Below are 20687 nucleotides of genomic sequence, written 5' to 3'. Positions count from 1 at the left end.
CCTCCTTACCAACCTAATTGTGTGACCTTGGATAAATTCCTTCCACCTGCTTGTCATTGAAAGCTAGTAATCATGAGGTGAAAGAGGGAGGTTAATTAATTCATTTATGGGTATGTTACAGACCTGGAATTATGTATGCTTTTTCATTTTTGTTTTTTCTTGCTAGTTATTTTCCTTTTTATTCTTTTTTTCTTTTTATTCAATCTTTTATTTTTCTTTTGTCTCTGTCATTGTTGTTTTGCCTACCAGTATAAGATAGGCAAGGGAAGCAAGCGTGAAGAGAAAGCAATGGGACCACAGGTTCCAGAGGGACCTGGGGGAGGATGAGGTGGGGGAAAGGAGCAGAGCAAACAACCCATAGACAGGGGAACAACTAGGGAATTAAAATCAACAACGAGGGGGATGTAGCGATCCTGGCGGGGAAGGGGCGGGTGGGGGGGGGGGTTGGTGCAACAGCAATCTAGCTGAGAGGAGTTACTAAGAGGCAGAAGGGCAAGCATGAGAGAGGGGCAGGAGGAAGGTAAAAGGAAACAGGAAAGATCTGGGAAGCAAAACTATGGCTAGAGGTATAAACATAGGTGTGCACTTATGTAAATAAATTAATTCATAAGATTAGAGATATTGGCCTATGTGCATATATTTATATGGCAATATATTGAGGAAGTAGACAGACTGGGCCTCTGCTCAAGCCTTCCTTCAACCCAAGAACTGTTTGTTCTAACAACCTGACATTCTGTGATGCTCACTCTCCCAACATGATCACTACAGACAAAATGGGTGCATAAGCGAATGTGATGAAGAAAGCTGGTGATCATAAAAGCCCCCAATAAAATGATCTTTAAAAATAAATAAATACATTTATTAAAAAAATAGCTCATGGTGCCTGGCTATCAAAAGATATAGTGTCTGGTACCTTAAAGGCTTGAAGTTAAACAAGCAGCCATCTAGCAGAGAAGCCACAAGCCCACATACAAGAAGCACACCACCCTGTGCAATCATGAGGTGTCAACAGAATCAGGTAACAGGCACCAAAAGTCCCCAAACAAACAAACAACCAAACAAAAACATATTGTTGAGAACCAGGGGGGTCAGAGCAGAGACCCAAAACCCATCTGTAGAAAATAGGACCTCCCCTCGCAGAAGGGTCACAAGAAAGGGATGAATCAACCAGGACGTATTATAGCACCGATGAAGCACACAATATTCCTCTGGTTCTTTGAGGTTTCCTTCCTGTCCCCCTCCCCTCTCCCCCGCTGTACACCACTATCATGGCCCAGTCCTGCCTTTCAGTTCTGGCTAGACTGCAGCACGTACACTGGTGCAGATAAGAGCTCACGAGACACAGAATCCAGATCAGATAAACCCCTCAGGAACAGAAACAGGAGTTGCGATACCAAAGGGTAGGGGAAAGGTAGAGGCTGAGGGGAGGAAGGGGGAACGGATCGTAATGATTGAAGCATAATCCCTCGGTGGGGTGGGGGTGGGGGGGCGGTGAACAACAGAAACGTGGGTGAAGGGAGACTGGTTGTTGTAAGATATGAAAACAACAATAATTTATAATTTATCAAGGAGTTATGGGGGAGGGAGGGAAAATGAGGAGCTGATACCAAGTGCTCAAATATAAAATAAATGTTTAGAAAATGATGCTGGCAGGATATGTACAAATATGCTTGATACAATTGATGTATGGGATGTTAAAAGAGCTCTAAGAGCCCCTAATAAAATTATTTTTTAATTATTGTAAAAAGAAAAGTCCCTCAAGTTTTCTCAGTTAAAGTGGTCATTTTAAGGAAAACTAGGTAAGCATTAGGGGCCCAGGTGGTGTAGTGGTTATGCACTGAGCTGCTGAGCACAGGTGAGCAGTTTGAAGCCACTAGCTACTCTGTGAGGGAAAGATGAGCCTTTCTGGTCCCGTGAAGAAGGAAGTACAGTCTCAGAAGCGCAGGTGCAGTGCTACCCTGTCCTGTGTGATTACTGCGAGGCAGAATCAACTTCATTGCAGTGAGTTGGGTTTTTTATTGAGGTAACATTGGGCTGCTAACCATAGGGTGGGCAGTTCAAACTCATCAGCTGCTCCTAAAGATCCACAGTCTCGAAATCCTATGTAGCATCACTGTGGGTCGGAAGTGACTCGGTGGCAGTGGGTTGTTTTTCCTAAGCCAGAGTGGTACCATGGAGAGTGATCAGCTGCTCAGGGGAAGGTGGATGATTCAAACCTGCCAGCAGTCCTTTGGGAGAAAGCTGCGACAGTCCACCTCTGTAAAGAAGTACCGGGCACACCTCAGGGACAGATTTACTCTGTTCTGGAGGGTCTCTATCAGCACCCTGGTGGCACAGTGGCTACACATTGGGCTGTGACCCAAAAGGTCGACAGTTTGAAACCACCAGTGGCGCTGCAGGAGCAAGACTGGGCTTTCTACTCCTGTAAACAGTTGCAGTCTTAGAACCTCACAAGGGCGCTGCTACTCTGTCCCATGAGTTGACATCAACTGGATGGCAGTGAGTTTGGGGTGTTGGTTGGTTTGTTTGTTTATAGTGTCTCTATGCATTGGATTCTACTTAACGGCAGCAAGTCTGCTTAAGTTTCTACTCAAGGGTCCCCTCAAATGAACTCATGGGAAACAGCTGTGACGTTTGAGGCCTGGGCAGAAGAGGAATCTGCGCAGCGTGGTGCATGTACTCATGGAATCCGGAACCGGTGGATCTACCCTGAAGCTTGAACCGGGACACAAACCTCCTCCTTACAGAGAGCCAGATGATCAGAACCACCGGGAGAGAAGGGAAAAGTCTCCACATGTTTTGAATTGATTGCTGGAGAGATGAGGGATGGAAAACAGAATGTTGAGTAAAAGATCCCAATAAAGAAAATGGAGGCTAGATTGGAATTTTATTTGAGGCAAGAATTCTAATACTAGTTACAGAGAAGTCAAGGGAAGGGATGCTTAGCCTTTGGGGATGATGAAGCAATCTGACATCCTAGGGAAGCCTACATACATGTTTCTTAGAATAAATTTTAGGGCCACCCCATTCTTTTACATATAGAGAAAAGAGGCCCCCAAATAAAATGACGCAGGGCATATGCTTTCAAGGAGCCCTGTGGTGCTGTGCATTAGGCACTGGTCTGGTGACCACAAGGTAAGCAGCTCAAACCCACCAATCACTCCGTGGGAGAAAGATGAGGCTGTCTGCCCCTGTAAATATTTACAGACTTGGAAACTATATGGTTGCTCAGAGTCCAAGAAGGCACTCTGGTGCCATAGTGAAGTGACACAGGTTGGGCTGCTTAACTGCAGTGAGCCAGCAGTTCAAAGCCACTAGCCACTCTGTAGGAGAGAGAGGAAGCTTTCTAGTCCTATTAGATGTGGAGTCTTGGAAACCCACAGTGGCAGTTCTTCTCTGTCTATAGGGCTGCACTGAATCAGAATTGACTCAACGGCTGTGGGAGGGCATGCTCTTCGAACCATGAATAGAAACATTGTTCTGGCAGGGGAGGGAGAGAAAAAGACATGCCGTGACCTAATACAATTGAGGCATGAGGTTCTAAGCCAATCCCTCTTTAAGAAGGTTCAATCTCGCTTTCCATTTTACTTTGGAACAGCAAGTACATTTTCCTCTTGACCTCTGTTTACACAAAGGATTTGCTTGAATTGCAAACAATAGGCTCTAAATGAAATGCCAGAGTTATAATCTTACGAGGTTAATAAGTTTCACAGTGCCGTCAGGATCTGGTATGAAAAGCTTATTTCCTAATCAAAAGCCCCTTTCACTTCCACTTGATACATGCAGCTTATACCAAGGTTCTGAAATACAATTCTGTAGAGAGCCTTGGAATCCCCATGGCATGATTTATTTAGGGCAGCAGTTCTCAACCTGTGGGTTACGACCCTTTTGGGGGTCAAACAACCCTTTCACAGGGGTTGCCTGATTCATCACAGTAGTAAAACTATAGTTATGAAGTAGCAGTGAAGATAATGTTATGGTTGGGGTCACCACCACATGAGGAATTGTATGTAAGGGTCGCAGTGTGAGGAAGGTTGAGAACCACTGCTTTAGGGGGAAAGAAAAAAAGGCCCCAAAAGAGACCAACTACACCTTGAATATGGTCATAAATGACTGACTCTTAGCAAGCAAAGGAGAGAAAAGAAATTCAGAGAAACCACTTTTAAAACTCTAGAAGAATCCATGGCCCAACTCCACATGTATGAGGCGGCTGCAGGTGCTCTGTAGAGGGGAGGCTGTGTTGCCTGCTTGCCTTTCGACTTCAGGCGTAGATACTCAAGTCTGAAAGTTACACTCAAAACCTGGGAGCCCAGAGTGGAAGACTTACTTCCCTCTTCCAGACGGTTTCCCATAGCCAACTATTTCAGAGATTTCCCATCTTACTGCTTTTGGCTTAAGAAATCCTCAGAAAGACTCCCTGTTCCATGTTGTAGCAAAAAAAAAAAAAGTGGGGTGGGGTGGGGATGGGGCGCTATTTTCCATGCTGCCATAGGGCTTCCTCCATGGGAAAAAAAATGGAATTGAAAGGAGAATGTAATTTCCCCTTAATTTTCTTTAGCCCCCTCGTACTCTTAACAAAAGTCCTTTCTCCCACTCACTCTCTCTGAGCTCCACTTTCTTCTTTGCATCTTTTCTTAGAAGGAAAAGTAGAAATTTAAAGAAATCATATCTAAGGGATGGATTGTCAGCAAAACCAAACCTTGTGATGGTGCCTGGCAAGCTTCTTTGGCCACTTCGTGTGATGAGCTGACTTGGTGCTCAGCTTGCCCACTAGATCGGTTGACCTGTATAAGCAAGCACACTTCTCGATCTTTCCTATATCTGAAATACCCACTTTGAAATACCAATGTCACCCAGATGGAAACAAGCAGGTGCAACATTAACTGCAGGGACAGGGAGAAAAAAGTACAAAATGCCATCTCTTTCTTCCAAGAGCTTACAAACCAATAACTATTTTCTGGCTAATAAACCCAAACAAATATGTAGAACCAATACCAGGTATAATCAAGGATGAAGTTTTGTCACTACATTATCACTGGCATTTATATTCCACCTGAGTGCATCCAGGTCTCCCTGGGGGGTAGGGGTGCAAACATCAACTGAAAAATCAAAAGCTTGGCGTTCACCCAGAGGTGCATCAGAAGAGAGACCTGGTGATTAGCTTCCCTAAAAAACTACAGAAAACTTTATAAAGCTGAAAAATAATGAAATAGTATCCATTTTCACACCATATAGAAACGTGATCTCCAGAGGGATCCGAGCCCTAAATATCAACCCCAGAGCCAAAAGCCATCGATGAAAAGACAGGAACAAACTCAATGGCCCTCCTACAGATTATAAATACACTATCAAACATAATGAAAATCACCCAGCGTACAGAAAACAAAATGGAGGATTAGAACCTTCTAAACAGACAGCATTCCTGTATACCAAAAGACTCCATCAAAAGAGTAAAACAAGAGCCCAACAAATCCGGAGAAAATATTTGGCAATGGTCAGTATCAGATAAGAGCTCATATTAAAAATGTACAGAAAGCACCACCTTCGCAAGAAAAACGCAAATGACCCAACCAAAAATGGGCACAAGACATGAACAGACAATTCAATAAATAAGACGTCCTGGCAATCAACAATTTTATGGTGAAATGCTTGCAGTCATTCACTATCAGAGAAATATAAATGAAAACAATAACGAGATACCACCTCACTCTGACATTTTCAGCAAAATTGGAAAAACAGAAAAATCATAAATGCCAGAAGGGATGTGGGGAGCTTGGACCATTTCTAGATGGCTGGTGAGATTGTCGTATCGTGCACCACTGTGGGAAACAGTGTTAAACTTCCTAAAGCAACGCAAGCACAAACACCTCAGGATCCTGCCAGCTCGCTGCTTTGTATACATCCTAGAGAAAGAGCGAGCACACCCAAGCAGACATGCGCAGCCCTGTTAGTAATAGCTTCTATGACAGCAAAGAGGGAAGTCATGAAAACCCTGCCCCTGGGGGATGGGGGAACAAGCCCTGTGACCAGAGCTTGCACAAGGGAACAGCACACGCCGTAAGAACACGCAGGGCTCTGGGAAGACCTCACGGTGTGGGCAACATTGAGGGACATCCTGCTCAGCAAAGGGATTCCATGCGACAGAACTATTCCATGATGTCATTATTTATAAAGAAGAAAACCAAGAAAGCATGGTTTTCTCACCACAGAAAAAGACTGAAGACTTTGAAAAGGCACAGGGCAGGGGGGGTGGGGGTGGGGGTGGAGGATGAGGAGTAGGTGCAGGAGGGAGGGTGGGGGTGGGGTGAGAGGAATAGGTAAAGGAGGTGGGGGTGGGGGTGGGGAGAGGAGTAGGTGAAGGGATGGTTGGGGTGAAGGTGGGGATGGGGGGAGAGGAGTAGGTGAAGGGGGAGGGTGGGGTGGGAGAGAGAAGTAGGTAAAGGGCAGGGTGGGGTGGGGAAGAGGAGCAGGTGAAGGGAGGGTGGGGGGAGAGGAGGAGTGAAGGAAGGAGGGAGGGTGGGAAAAGAGAAAGGAAGAAAGACGGGCATCACCTGGGGCATGAGATGCCACCGAGACACTGTCACTGTTTACATGCCACCGGCTGGGCACCGTGCATTGCATGTTGTTTTCCCATGTGCTGCAGCCCACGCGTGGAAAAAATAATTAAAACAAGAAAATTAATAGAAAAAGATTCACTAAAAGGAAAGAGCCAGAAGGGGTCACCGCCTTAAAATTTGCAGCTCTATTTACCCATCAGGTCTAAACCCTGGCCTGAGAGATTGAAAAAGGAGGAAAAGTAACACTGAGGTTGACTGAAGTCTTTTGTGCCATGCCACAAGGGCTGGTTCAAACAAAGACCGCTGCGTGGCTCTACGTGACGCACGTGGTGCCGCCCTGGGGTAGCAGCATCTCAATGGCACCTGGATCATTTTGGCTCAAAAGCCGCCAAAGAGGCCCCTAAGAGTGCTCGGCTGCCCTCACATCAATACGGACCCACAGAGACCTATGGGACAAGGTGGCACTGCCCCTGGGGTTTCTGAGACTGCCCCTCTTTTCGGGAGGAGGAAGTCTCATCATTTTGCTGAGGAGCGGCAGGGAGTCTCCAACTGCTGACGCTGAGGTGAGCAGCCCCAAGCGTAACCACCACAAGGCAGAGGAGAAGTAAGATTGGAAGCCAGGTTTTCTGATTTTTAATTCAGACTGTAGCCCAGAAGCAAAGTACCCTACTCTAGGACGCAAACAGACTTCTGGGAAATGGAGTGGGTTCGTGGTGGAGGAAACGCTTTCCTTGTGGTTGGAAGGGAATGGATTGAACAGAAGGGAAAGAAAAAGAGGACCCAATATGCGCCTCATGCCCTTGGACTTTAATCTGGAGACGCAATAAAGACACCAAGAAAAGGAATGATGTGCTCCTAGATAACTCCCATGCCGTCCTTCCCTGTTCTTCTGTGGCGGTCTGTATGTCATGGCCTTGGAGCACAAGTCCATCGAAGGTGGTCAAACAGTGCCCCGAGAGTGGCGAACGCAGTGACCCTGACGGAGGCTTATGTGCATTTCTTGCTGCAACAGATGATCACAACTTGGTGGCTTAAGACAGCAGAAATTGATTCTTACACAGTGTGGGGAATAAAATGTAGCAAATCCAGGTGACAACATGGCCATCCTCCTCCCTCGCCTCTGCCGTCTTCTGAGGGCTGTGTCGTTCCAGTCTGAGCGTCTGCCTCCACAGAGCCTTCCCGGGTCTCCCTGAGCATCCTTGGTTTATCTCCTCCGAGGACTCTTGTCATCAGATTAAAGGTTGACTGAAATAATCCATGACGATCTTTGACAATCCTTAATTAATAATTTTCAAAGACCCCTTTCCAAATAAGGCCTCATGCAGATGTGCTGGGGCTGAGGTCATGGACATATTTTTTGAGGGCCACTAGTCAATCCACTGAAAACAAAAACACAAATGGAAACTATTCTATTTGCTGTTGAGTCAATTCTGACTCACAGTGAAGCTATGGGATGCTCTCCTTTTGGGTTCCAAGCCTGTGAATCTTTCTGAGAGCAGAAAGCCTCATCTGTCTCCCAAGGAGCTGCTGGTGGGTCCAAACTGCTGACCTTTGCGCAGTCTGCAGCCCAGTGCATAATCTACCATACAAGCCTTAAAAATCAGGCAGAGTTTTTTCCTTCAGGCTAGGGGACATAGTAGTAGAAAGATAACAGAAGTAGAAAGATTTCGCAGATTCTAGTACTCAATCTGTTTGACCTTAAGCAATCTGACCTTCTGGAATGTTTCTTATAAGAGGAAATGTTGGACAAGATCATTCTCATTTCCTTTTCATCTCGAGAAGGGCTTGATTTCTGTGGTTTGGTAGAAAGTAGGGAGCCATAGACAATTTGTAAGCATCGCTGCATGAGAAAATAATGCTTTAGGAGTTGTGGTTGGGAGGCAGGATGGTCATGACTGTGCCTGTCGTGGAAGAGACCTGCCAAAGGGTTTCCCAGGAATCTGAAGAGTGAAATGAAGCATAGACTGTTATGGGTGTTAGGGGCCAGGGTCAATTTTTGACTCCTAGCAACCCCAGCTGAGAGAATAGAATTGATCTCTGAAGGTTTACTTGGCCAGAATCTTTACAGAAGGAGACTCAGAACCGCCGGGTGGGTTTGCATTACCAATGTTTTTTTTATAATAATCAAGTACATAGCTGTTGGATTACCAGCACTCCTTAGAGTAGGCTAGTGTGGCAGAGATATTAAGACAAAATTAAAGAGAGAGAGAACATGGGATTCCTTCTTGCAGGAAAACCCCAGAGCATTTGATCATTGACTGGATTGGGAAAAGACCCTACACCATCCAATCAGGGTGGCTGGAATATGGAATGGCCCGTGGAAAGAAAGGGGAAGCCGTCAAGGAGCCTGGCACAGGGAGAAAGAAATTCAGCACAGGGCTGGCTGCGTTCAGTTGACAGGAACGCCTCAAAGTGGAAAAGTTTAGCGCCCAGTAGAGGGTGGGGGGCGGGGAGAATGCGGAAGTCATGTGAGATAAAATAACTGAAGATAAGAGAGTCATCAGCTCAAGGGAGAAAATTAATGTGTGCAAGAGAATAAACATGAAAGGTTTAGTACTGCATTAGCAAAACGTTATTTTTTCAGCTTTGTAAATAAACACAGGCTATGAGACAGAAATGAAACGACTTCATCTCTTTTTCAGAAGTGGATGGGATGGGTTTTGAATAAATCATCTTTTGATAAAAGAAATAGATGTCTTTCACAGCAACTGAAGACAGAATTCAGAGCTCTTGATCTTTTGAAATATTTCTTCCACCTTCACTTCGATTCTGTTTTCCTGGAGTTTACTGCTGTGCTGGTTTTGTACTGTGTCACTTTAACTCGGCTGGAACTACATTTCACAGAGTACCTTTCTCAGTGTAATTCTGGTTTCAGGGTTGACAGGAAGAGAGGGTTACAAGGGAGTTGGAAGGCTGGAGTGATTTTTGAGAGGTTGGTGCTGTGTGGCAGAATCAACTCAATGGCCGTAATTTTGGTTTTGAGTCTCTGGTGCACACCACCAGACAGGCAATAGCTCACACAACTTCTCACTGACCTGCTGGCTCACCTTGGCATGGGGGAGCAGCTAGGGCAGCTAGATCTCTTCCTTGAATGCGTTCCAGCTCTGGGCCAGGCGTGTCAGCTTTGTGGAGAAGGGCACCAGTTTTCTGTGGGTGACCTGCACAATGGGGTTGATGTGATAAGAGACAGGCAGCCCTAATTGAATTTAGTTGATTCTGACTCAGGATGATTCCAGGTGTGTTGTGTATCACAAACTTGTCTGTGATGGGGTTTTTAGAAGTAGGTCCGCAGAATTACATCTGAGGTGCCTCTGGGTGAACTCGTACCCCCAAATGTGCTTCCGTTCATCAGTTATCAGCCAAATGCATTGGCATTGACTTTGCCCAGGGACTGTTGAGAGACAGGCGTAAGCTCCAGGGTGCTTTTACGCCTTCTAGCTTGTCTGAGCAAGTTTCTGTTGCCTCTGCTTTCCTGCGTTATGCCCAGATTTTCCTTCCAACTGCTGGCCCCACTGACCTGCCTTGGCTCCAGGTCACTGCCAAGCAAATGAACACCCAATTCTGACTCATTGTGATGCTATGGGGCAGGGTAGAACTGCTGCCGTGGGTTTCAGAGCTGGTAAATCTTTATGGGAGTAGAAAACTTCCTGTTTTTCCCAAGGAGCAAGTGGTGGTTTCAAACTGCTGACCCTGCAGCTAGCCACCCAACAACTCGTTTCTTCACCAGCTTCCCTTTGTGGTTTCTTTTTCTCATTCTCCCTGTGATAGTTACATAATCTGGTGTAAAATTGACACTTGGGATGGAGTGTTAGTCTGTCAATCAGGTCACAGTTTGATAACCTCATTTGGAGGCACCAAAGAGATAAATAGCTTACTGGAGAGAGGTCACGTACATATTTCCTGTGAGACATTCCTGACACAACACATGGAACTACACTAGAGCACTGGAGGTGAAGGAGCCACATGGCACCTGCTGCCACAAAGACTTCCCACTCACTGGCCGGTGATCTTCCTGCACTTGGCATCATTACATGTTACGTGAGTCTGAAGAGGAATTTACAGATTGGTATTGGACATATGGGCTAATATTGGACTTATGAACTTGATCTGGACTGGGCTGCGATTTTTTTCTTAATACTCAATTGCTCTTGTATATAAAGTTCTTTCTTAAACATTTGAATGTCTATGAATTTGTTTCTCTAGTCTACCCAGACTAACAATACCCCCTGAGAGTCTTCTGGAAGACTTTGGCTTTTCCAGTTGATTCCCATTATGCACACAGGCTCTGCTCACTGATACAATTGCCCCCAATTTATCACGTCTAGATTGCCCAGGCCCTTCTACACAACACCTCCCTTTACTTTCATTGTTTCCTTGTTTTGGTGAATGTCACATGACTCATCTCTCTTCCTCCCTGTTTCTACTTCCATTCCTCCTTCTTCTGTAATTCTTCTCCTTGGGTACGTGCTCCCCATTTGATCTCAGATGGCTGATTAGTCTAAGGTGCACATCTGCCCTGATGCTATTGTTGACCTTATAGACCTGTCTGCTGTTTGGCTGAAAATTAGGGGTGAGTTCATTTCCAGACCAGAAGGGTAGGTAGGGACCATAGCCTCAGGGTGGAGGTGGGTGGGGAGGCACCCATCACCCAGTCTCTTTCTGAGCTGGAAGCCTGGTCTTTGTTATGAGTTGAATTTTGTTCTACATTTTTTTCTTCCACTCTGTCCAAGACATTTGAATAGGATCCCTTTCAGAGGACTTGGCCACCGGGTAGTGACTCTGGTATCAGTCGTGGGACCAGAAGTCTGTGTGGTCCGTGAGTCCATTGGAGTAATTGTTTTCTTGCATCTTTGATCGTCTGCACTCTTCTTTCCTTCAAGCAGGTGAGAGGTCAATAGCCACATCTTAGATAGCTGTTCATGAGCACTTAAGAGCCCCAAACTCAACAAAGTAGGCTGTAGAAGATTGTCTTTGTGGCTTATACTATGTCCATTGGTCTTGGTATCCCCCAGGATCATGGTCCTGTGCCCCAGATCCAGTGAATCCTTCCCTCAAAGCATTTAATTCTAAGACCTCTTCCTCACTTTGCCCACTGTTTATCACTTTCACAGATATAGTTGCAGCAAAGGAAATAGCTGTGTACAGAATCCACTGTTAAACGTATATCTATTTGTGTATGTACTTTGCCTCTCCCTCCCACATCTGTTCAGCCTGCATGTCCATCCCTACATCTATTCTTAAATCGCCATCATTGCAGGGTCGTGTAGATAGCAGCATTTACCGCGTTGCCTTTAGTACAGAGGTTCTCAACCTGTGGGTCGTGACCCTTTTGGGGGGGGTGTTAAATGACCCTTTCACAGGGGTCGTCTGATTCATAACAGTGGCAAAATTACAGTTATGAAGTAGCAACGAAAATAATTTTATGGTTGGAGGGGGGGCGGTCACCACAGCATGAGGAACTGTATGAAAGGGCTGTGGCATCAGGAAGGCTGAGAACCATTGCTTTAGTGCCTGCACTCCCTGATCTCCCTTTAATTGACTGCATTTGACTTATCTCAAGAGACCAATAGGTAGCATGAAGCTCAATAGCTATCACGAGAGACTAAGAAGTAATATTAAATTACGGCAAAAATAAGGCCTGAGAAAGTTATATATAAACCCCTGGTACCTAAGAGCTTCAATAGCAGTGCTGATCTACCAGTGTTAAGTGATAGAGAAACCTCTGTTTCGTTTCAGGCACTGCTATTCTGCCTGTTGCCCCAACTGAGCTTGAATTCTTGCTAATACACACATTAAATATTTTCTTAAGTTTACCTATTCAAGTGAATGCACTAGAAATGTGTTGATTCTTTTTCATTCCAACTCGAATTCACTGCCTTCTAGTCGATTCCAATTCACAGTGACCCTATGGGGCAGAATAGATCTGAGACTAAATCTGTACAGGAGTAGAAAGCTTCCTCTTTATTCCGCAGAGCTGCTGGTGGGTTCCAATGACTGACCTTGAAGCGAGCCGCCCAACGCATAACCTTCTCCCAGGGCTCCTAGGACTTTCTCTTCGTATCCTCTTGCTCAGTTTGATAAAAACTGCAGGCTGACTTATTTCACAAAACTTCAGAATGAGATCGGTCCTAACCAAACCCATCACCATGGAGTCAATTCTGACTCATAGCAACGCTATGGGACAGAGTAGAAAACGCTCCTGTGGTTTTTCCAGGATGTAGGCTTTTATAGAAGACGAAAATGTTCTCCCATGGAATGCTGGTGGATTTGAACCGCTGCCCTTGTAGTTAGCTCCTCCGTGAGGACCCCACTATACTACCAGGGCTCCTCTGAGAGAGTCTATGTCTCTATAGTCCATTTTTAATAAAATCCAGAGTGAACCATTAATAATCTAGTCAAAGCAGGAATGATACACTATTTTTATTCACTCTTAATTTTTAATGTACCCACAGAGAGAAAGGAACTAAAAATAGTTACCATGTACTTCCAAGACCAATGAAGGCCTGCTTGTTCTTGCATTGGACAAATTTGCTATACAAGACAGCTTTAAAGTTTTAGAAAGCAAAGATGTCACTCTGATTAGTGATGTGCACCTGACCCAATTATCTCATGCGCATGCAAAAGCTAGACAAGAAAAAAGGAAGACAGAGGAAATTGAAGTGTGGTTTTCATGAAGAATATTGAGCAGTGTGGACTTGCAGACGAATGCAAACCAACAACCAAAACGAAACCGAAGAGCAAAAACAACCTCAGGAGCCCTGGAGATGGCATCGTGGTTACGCTTCGAGGTGTGTTCTACAAGGTCAGAACTTCAAAACCACTAACCACTCTGAGGAACAAAGACAGGCTTTTTACTCCCCAAAATAGTTACAGGCTTGGAAACTCACGCGCGCAGTTCTACACTGTCCTATAGGGTTCTATGACTCAGCATTGAGTTTGGTTTTGAGAGAGAGAGAGAGAGAGAGAGAGAGAAAGAGAGAGAGAGGTTTTAGAAGACCTACAGTGAGAATGTTCTTCAGAAGGAAGTATGGCAAGCCTTTTGCTAACTCTCTTTGAACACACCACCAGAAGACACCAACCACTAGAAAAGGAAGCCATGTTTGGTAAAATTTGCTGATGTCACCTCACCTACCCATGGCAAATGAGGAGAGTCTGACTCATACTGAGCCTACATGGGGTTTCTAAGACTATAAAACTCTCTGCCATCTGAAAACTTCAACTTTCTCCAAGGAGTGGCTGGTGGGTTTGAACTGCTGACCTTGCGGTCAGCAGGCCAATGCTCACCTGACAGTGCCACCAGGACTCCGTTGGTAAAGAGTCAGCACAAATAAGAAACACTCTCAATGAGCTCGATCGCCACTAGCCCCAATCGACCCAAGTAGAAACCACATTGTGACGATGGCACAGAATCAGACATCATTTCATCCCCCCGCACCCACAAAAGGTCGCCATAAGTCAGAGCCAACTGACAACAACTAACAAGAATTCATTTCTTGGACCGGACTTTCACAAAACAGGAGATGTTCTAAATAAGTGAACATATTGTTTAACCTGAGCAGATTCAGTGTCTTCCTTTGTAAAATTCAGTGAAGATATTCTCTCTTCAAAGGGTAGTTGTGAACATAAAATGAAACATTTAAAAATATGTAAAATTTCCTGGCTTAGCATTTTATACTAAAAGCAAAACCATAAACCAAACCATGGCTGTAGAGTAGGTCCTGATGCCCAGTGACCTTGGAGGACAAGGTAGAACTGCCCCAGGATTTCCAAGGCTGTAATCTTTACAGACGTAGACTGCCTCGTCTTTCTGCCACAGAGGCGCGGGGATCTGCAAAACACTGGCCCTCAGCAGTTAGCAGGTGAATGCTTTAAGCACTGTACCACCAAGACATTTTATGGGATCAACAACTCTTCTCTAAATCTAAAGCCTAATTGATGTTTAAAAGAATGGGTAGAATCTGCTTCCCAGGACTCCGCCATTGCAAGCCATACGGAGCGCAGCCCTCCTGCGATGCTCACGGAGTTGGCGTGAGTCCGACTGGCTCTCCAGCAACTGCAACACTATTTAAGTATCCTTGAAAATAAATAATAAACAGCCTGTGGTATGTTTTTCTAAAGTTAGATAGGGTTTGCTGAAAGGGGGAACTTCTGCTCTAAGATAATAATGTATCAAATGGTACGTTAGTGACTGAAGGAGTTGCTGCAGTTCTCAAAGCTCCGAGAAACTAAGGAGAGAAGGATGGTATGTGGCTGGGATGACTCTAGTCATGAATCGATTTGTTCTCAGAGTTCAGGATCTAGTCTCTCTCGTTGGAATATATGTGGACCACTCTGGGAGCTTCCTGGAATTAAAACAAAGAGGGTATCATGTGCTTGCTTTTGGGGTAACCTTTTCTCAGCTTCTTGGTTTAATCTCATTATTTCCAAAGATTGGACCGAGAAAACTTATGTGAGAAGGAAATATTTTCAGTTTATGATGACAACCTAGTAAGAAGAAAAAAAGAAATAGTGGCAAAGATCAATATCAGATGAGCAAAATTGTACTTGTTACTATAGGAAACTTTCATAAACAAAGTTAGCTCAGCACCTGTGTCTTGCTCTTCTGTTTGACTGTTAAGAAATACCAGTAAATATGTAAATAAAATGCTAGCTCAAATTTCATTAGCTCACAGTATCAGAGTAGCCATGTAAATATCTTATAGATACACACCTACAATCAATGAATCCTGAAATAATTGTAGAAACATGTTTCCAGGAAACTGTTTGCTAATATTTGCCATTCTATAATCTCAAGAAGTAGGGTCCGGGTTCAGGAACGATTCGGAGTGCTGAGAGCTTACAGGGCTGCACTGCCTACTCTTTCTGCCCGGGCATCATGGGGATGATGCTGCGGTGCTTATTTTACGCAAGGGGATTTGCTATGTGGATCACAGCAATTTTTTTTTAGGGTTTCTAAGACTTTGAATCTTTTAAAAAATCATTTTATTGGGCACTCATACAACTCATCACAATCCATACATATATCACTGTGTAAAGCACATGTATACATTTGTTGCCCTCATCATTCTCAAAACGTGCTCTCCACTTAAGCCCCTGGCATCAGCTCCTCATTTCCCCCCCTACCTCCCCTCTCCCCACTCCCTCATGAACCCTTGATAATTTATAAATTATTATTTTGTCATATCTTACACTATCCGACTTCTCCCACTTTTCTGTTGTCTGTCCCCTAGGGAGGAGGTTATATGTAGGTCCTTGTAATCAGTTTCCCCTTTCTACCCCACCATCCTTCCACCCTCCTGGTATAGCTACTCTCACCACTGGTCCTGAAGGGGTCATCTGTCCTGGATTCCCTTTGTTTCCAGTTTCTATCTGTACCAGTTTACATCCTCTGGTCTAGCCAGATTTGTAAGGCAGAATTGGGATCATGATAGTGGGGGAGAAATTAGGGAGGGGGAAGCATTAAGAAATGAGAGAAAAGTTGTATGTTTCATCGTTGCTACACTGTACCCTTACTGGCTCATCTCACAACCCTTCTGTAAGGGGATCTTCAGTTGCCTACAGATGGGTGTTGGGTCCCCAATCCATACTCCCCCTCATTCACAATGATATGGTTTTTTGTTCTTTGATGCTTGATAACTGATCCCTTCAGCACCTCGTGATCCCATAGGCCGGTGTGCTTCTTCCATGTGGGCTTTGTTGCCTAGATGCTGAGCTAGAAGGCTGCTTGTTTACCTTCAAGTCTTTAAGACCCTAGCCACTATGTCTTTTGGTAGCTGGGCTCCATCAGCTTTCTTCACCACATTTGCTTATGCACCTGCTTTGTCTTCAGCGATCATGTCAGGAAGGTGAATATCATGGAATGCCAGTGTAATAGAACAAAGTATCCTTGCATTGAGGGAGTACTTGAATGGGGGCTCAATGTCCATCTGCTACCTTAGTACGACACCTATAAATATATGCACATAGATCTATTTCCCCATCCTCATATATAAATATATTTACATATGCACATGCCTTTATCTAGACCTCTATAAATGCCCTTTGCCTCCTAGTTCTTTCCTCTAGTTCCTTTTGCTTTCCTCTTGTCCCACTACCATGCTCAGCCTTCATTTGGGTTTCAGTAATTCCTTTCAGTTACATTACCCTTGATCAAGCCCTACCAGGCTTCCTACACCCTCCTTAACACAGATTTGGATCACTTGTTATGGGTCACATTACAAAGAATGGGAATTCTTTTTTTGTGTGTGTGTGTTTAAAAAAAATAATTTTATTGGGGGCTCTGACATCTCTTATCACAATCCATACATTCATCCAGTGCACATTTGCACGTATGCTGCCATCATCATTTCAAAGCATTCTCTTCCCACTTGAGCTCCTGATATCAGCTAATTCTATAATATTTCATTGTGCTCACAGGCAACCAATATAAAACCAAGAGACAGTTGTTTGAATGGAACAAGAAGCTCCAGAATGGCTTGCAGTGGGAATGGTATGAAGCTCCAGAATGGTTTGCAGTGGGAATGGTATGAAGCTCCAGAATGGCTTGCAGTGGGAATGGTATGAAGCTCCAGAATGGCTTGCAGTGGGAATGGTATGAAGCTCCAAAATGGCTTGCAGTGGGAATGGTATGAAGCTCCAGAATGGTTTGCAGTGGGAATGGTATGAAGCTCCAGAATGGTTTGCAGTGGGAATGGTATGAAGCTCCAGAATGGCTTGCAGTGGGAATGGTATGAAGCTCCAGAATGGCTTGCAGTGGGAATGGTATGAAGCTCCAGAATGGCTTGCAGTGGGAATGGTATGAAGCTCCAGAATGGTTTGCAGTGGGGATGGTATGAAGCTCCAGAATGGCTTGCAGTGGGAATGGTATGCAGCTCCAGAATGGTTTGTAGTGGGAATGGTATGAAGCTCCAGAATGGTTTGCAGTGGGAATGGTATGAAGCTCCAGAATGGTTTGCAGTGGGGATGGTATGAAGCTCCAGAATGGTTTGCAGTGGGGATGGTATGAAGCTCCAGAATGGTTTGCAGTGGGAATGGTATGAAGCTCCAGAATGGTTTGCAGTGGGGATGGTATGAAGCTCCAGAATGGTTTGCAGTGGGGATGGATGAAGCTCCAGAATGGTTTGCAGTGGGGATGGTGTAATTAAGGGCTGGGTATTTTCCTTGTTTCTTTCTTCTTCTTTTCTTTAATCATCTTTTTAAAATCACTTTCACTTTATTGGGGGCTCATACAACTCTCATCACAAGCCATCCATCCATCCATTGTGTCAAGCACATTTGTACATTTGTTGACATCATCATTCTGAAAACATTTGCTTTCTACTTGAACCTTTGGTATCAGCTTCTCATTTTGCCTCCCCCTTCCCACTCCCTCCCTCATGAACCATTGATAATTTATAAATTATTATTTTGTCACGCCTTACACTGTCCGATGTCTCCTTTCACCCAATTTTTTGTTGTCTGTCCCCTAGGGAGGAGGTTGTATGTAGATCATTGTAATCAGTACCCTTTCTACCCCACCTTCCCTCCACCCTCCCAGTATTGCCACTCTCACCACTGGTCCTGAAGCGTTCATCTGTCCTGGATTCCCTGTGTTTCCAGTTCCTATCTGGACCGGTGTACATCCTCTGGTCTAGTAGGATTTAAGGTAGAATTGGGATCATGATAGTGTGGGGGAGAAGCTTTTGAGAACTAGAGGAAGGTTGTGTGCTTCGTTGTTGCTACACTGCACAGGGTTGGATATTTTCATCATACTTGTTCCATGTGTACTCTGAGCAATGACCCCAAAGAGGGCCCTATGAAGAATGCAGCATCAGGGTTGGAGTTGGAGGAAGGTTCATCAAAAACGTGAGAGGTGATGGAACTTTGCTTGCCAAAAAACAAGAGGATGCGAAGCATACACTGTTGAAAATCAAAGACTACAGCCTTCCATTCGAATTACAGCTCAACATCAAAAAAGTCAAAGTGGACCAATAGAAAACACGATCATCAGTGGAGAAAAGATTGGAGTTGTCAAGGATTTCATTTTACTTGAATCCACAATCAGTGCTCAAAAAAGCAGTCAAAAAATTAAATGATGTATTTCACTTGGCAAATCTACTACAAGAGACATTTTAAAAGTTTAAAAAACAAGAGATGCCACTTTGAAAACTACGGTGAGACTGACCCAAACTATGGCATCATTTCATACATATCTGAAGGCAGAACAGTGAATAAGGAATGTCAGGAGACTGACACATTTGAATTACGGCGTTGGGCAAGAATATTGAAAATACCATGGACTGCCAGAAGATCAGACAAATCTGTTTTGGAAGAAGTTCAGCCTGAAAGCTCCTTAGACCCAAGAATGCAGAGACCAACCAGTCCTTGGTAAAGAGCATCATGCGTGATGAAATGGAAGGTCAACAAAAGAGGTGAGGTCCTGCGACAGATAAGATTGACACGGGGGCTTCACAATGGGCTCAAGCATAGGAACAACTGGGAAGAGGACAAAGGACTGAGCAGTGTTTCATTCTGCTATTTGTAGGATCCCTATGAGCCTGAACTGAATTGGCGGCACCTCAGCAATGCTTACTGTATTTGGGAGCGGGGACTGGGGAGGGGAAGGGGGAAGTCTGCTGGCCACAAGAAGAGCCAGCTTCCAGTCATTCACGGTTTACATCATGTGACCCTACCCTGCCACAGCTGACTGTACCAGGAATAGATCTGACTACTTATGACTTTAGCACATTGAAAAGGAGGGTCATACACACACGCGTACACACACACACACACGCACGCGCACACACATGCACGCGCACACACACGCACACGCACACACACACACCCCACCTCTGGAATTTGAATGAGTCTAGGCTGAATGATAAGGATGGAGATTGGATGCTGAAGAAGGCACGTCAGCTAGGTCCAAGCCCAGTTATGCATTAACTAAGACACAGCACGCCCAACCTGCTGGTTTCTGACCAGAGTAAATCAGATACAGGTGCAGCTCGGTTCAAGAAACTATAACCTCCTTGAAGACAGAAACAATAGCTGTTCTGTCTATTACTGTTTCTCCACCATTTAGCAATAGTTTCCGGCTATTAGAACATAATTCACTCAACATGCATCAGTTGGCTAGCGAATGACACAGCGGTGGGTCATAAAAGTGAAAATTCCTGAACTCCTGCTGTTTGTTGGGCAAGCCCTAAAGTGACCTTTTCCCCCAGAAACATTGTCCAGTTCCTTTCATCGGAAACCTCCATCTGCCAACGAAGGAGACTCCCTCTTCTTCACCGTGTACATTGTCCTTGACCCTTTAATGGTTCCTTTTTGGAGGCCAATTTTTGGCACTTTGATCCTTACAAACAAAAGTTTCAGCTTTAAGCAAGAGATACGGAAGGAGGAAAAGAGAATATGACGGAAGAGGAGAGAAGCGGGAGAGAGGGAAAAACTGCACTTGTTTCTTAGAGGCGTTGCCTCTCCCCAGAGGTGGACGGCAGACTCACAGCAGGCTCCCTACAGAAAGGGTAGACCTTGGTCTTGCAACAAAGACTAACCCATTGCTGAGGACATTATTCTGGCAAATTCATCTTTAAGCTTTTTCACTGGCATAGTCTGACTATAAAAACAAAACGCCTGGTGACGATCTCTGGTAATTTGTTTGTCCATACCATGTTGAATGAGTGTAATTAGGTGCCCAATCTCCTGGATGAGAACAAATTGCCTTGGGTGGTTAGTCTAGAGAATAAAGACATTCAGAGAAATACTCTATCCTCCCCCCCAAACTCATGACGCCCTTATTCATGATTACTGAGATACACCCACTCCTGATTCTTCAAACTAGCTAAATACTCGATCGTTATTGTTTATGATAGATTATTGCTCTCTTTCCTGTGTGAACAACTCAGGAATGAGTGGAAGGAATGCTACCCCAGCAAATTTGGCTTTTATGAAACAATACAGTCTCCATGGTAGTAAATATCTTTAAAGGTCAAGCTCATCCTTAGTCAACTGACATTCAGGATCATGGAAAGTCTATCCTTTGGTGAAATATTACCCTGAACCAAGCTGATGTTCCATATTAGTGGGAACTAAGTGGTCAATATTGTCCTCATCTTGCCTCTAGTAGTTATATGCTTAGGAGGCTCTTAT

At 44.6% G+C, this 20687-nt stretch overlaps 1 protein-coding gene across 2 annotated transcripts in view; it reads right to left on the bottom strand.

The window, feature by feature from the left end:
- Positions 1-20687, bottom strand: part of SLC2A12 (solute carrier family 2 member 12) — a 109825-nt gene that overhangs the window by 32290 nt on the left and 56848 nt on the right. The gene's annotated exons all lie outside the window — the stretch shown is intronic.

Source organism: Tenrec ecaudatus, chromosome 7 (genome assembly GCF_050624435.1).
Source record: "Tenrec ecaudatus isolate mTenEca1 chromosome 7, mTenEca1.hap1, whole genome shotgun sequence".
Lineage (NCBI taxonomy): Eukaryota > Metazoa > Chordata > Mammalia > Afrosoricida > Tenrecidae > Tenrec > Tenrec ecaudatus.
Note: the sequence above shows the minus strand (reverse complement) of the source record. Positions and strands in the feature narration are given on the sequence as shown.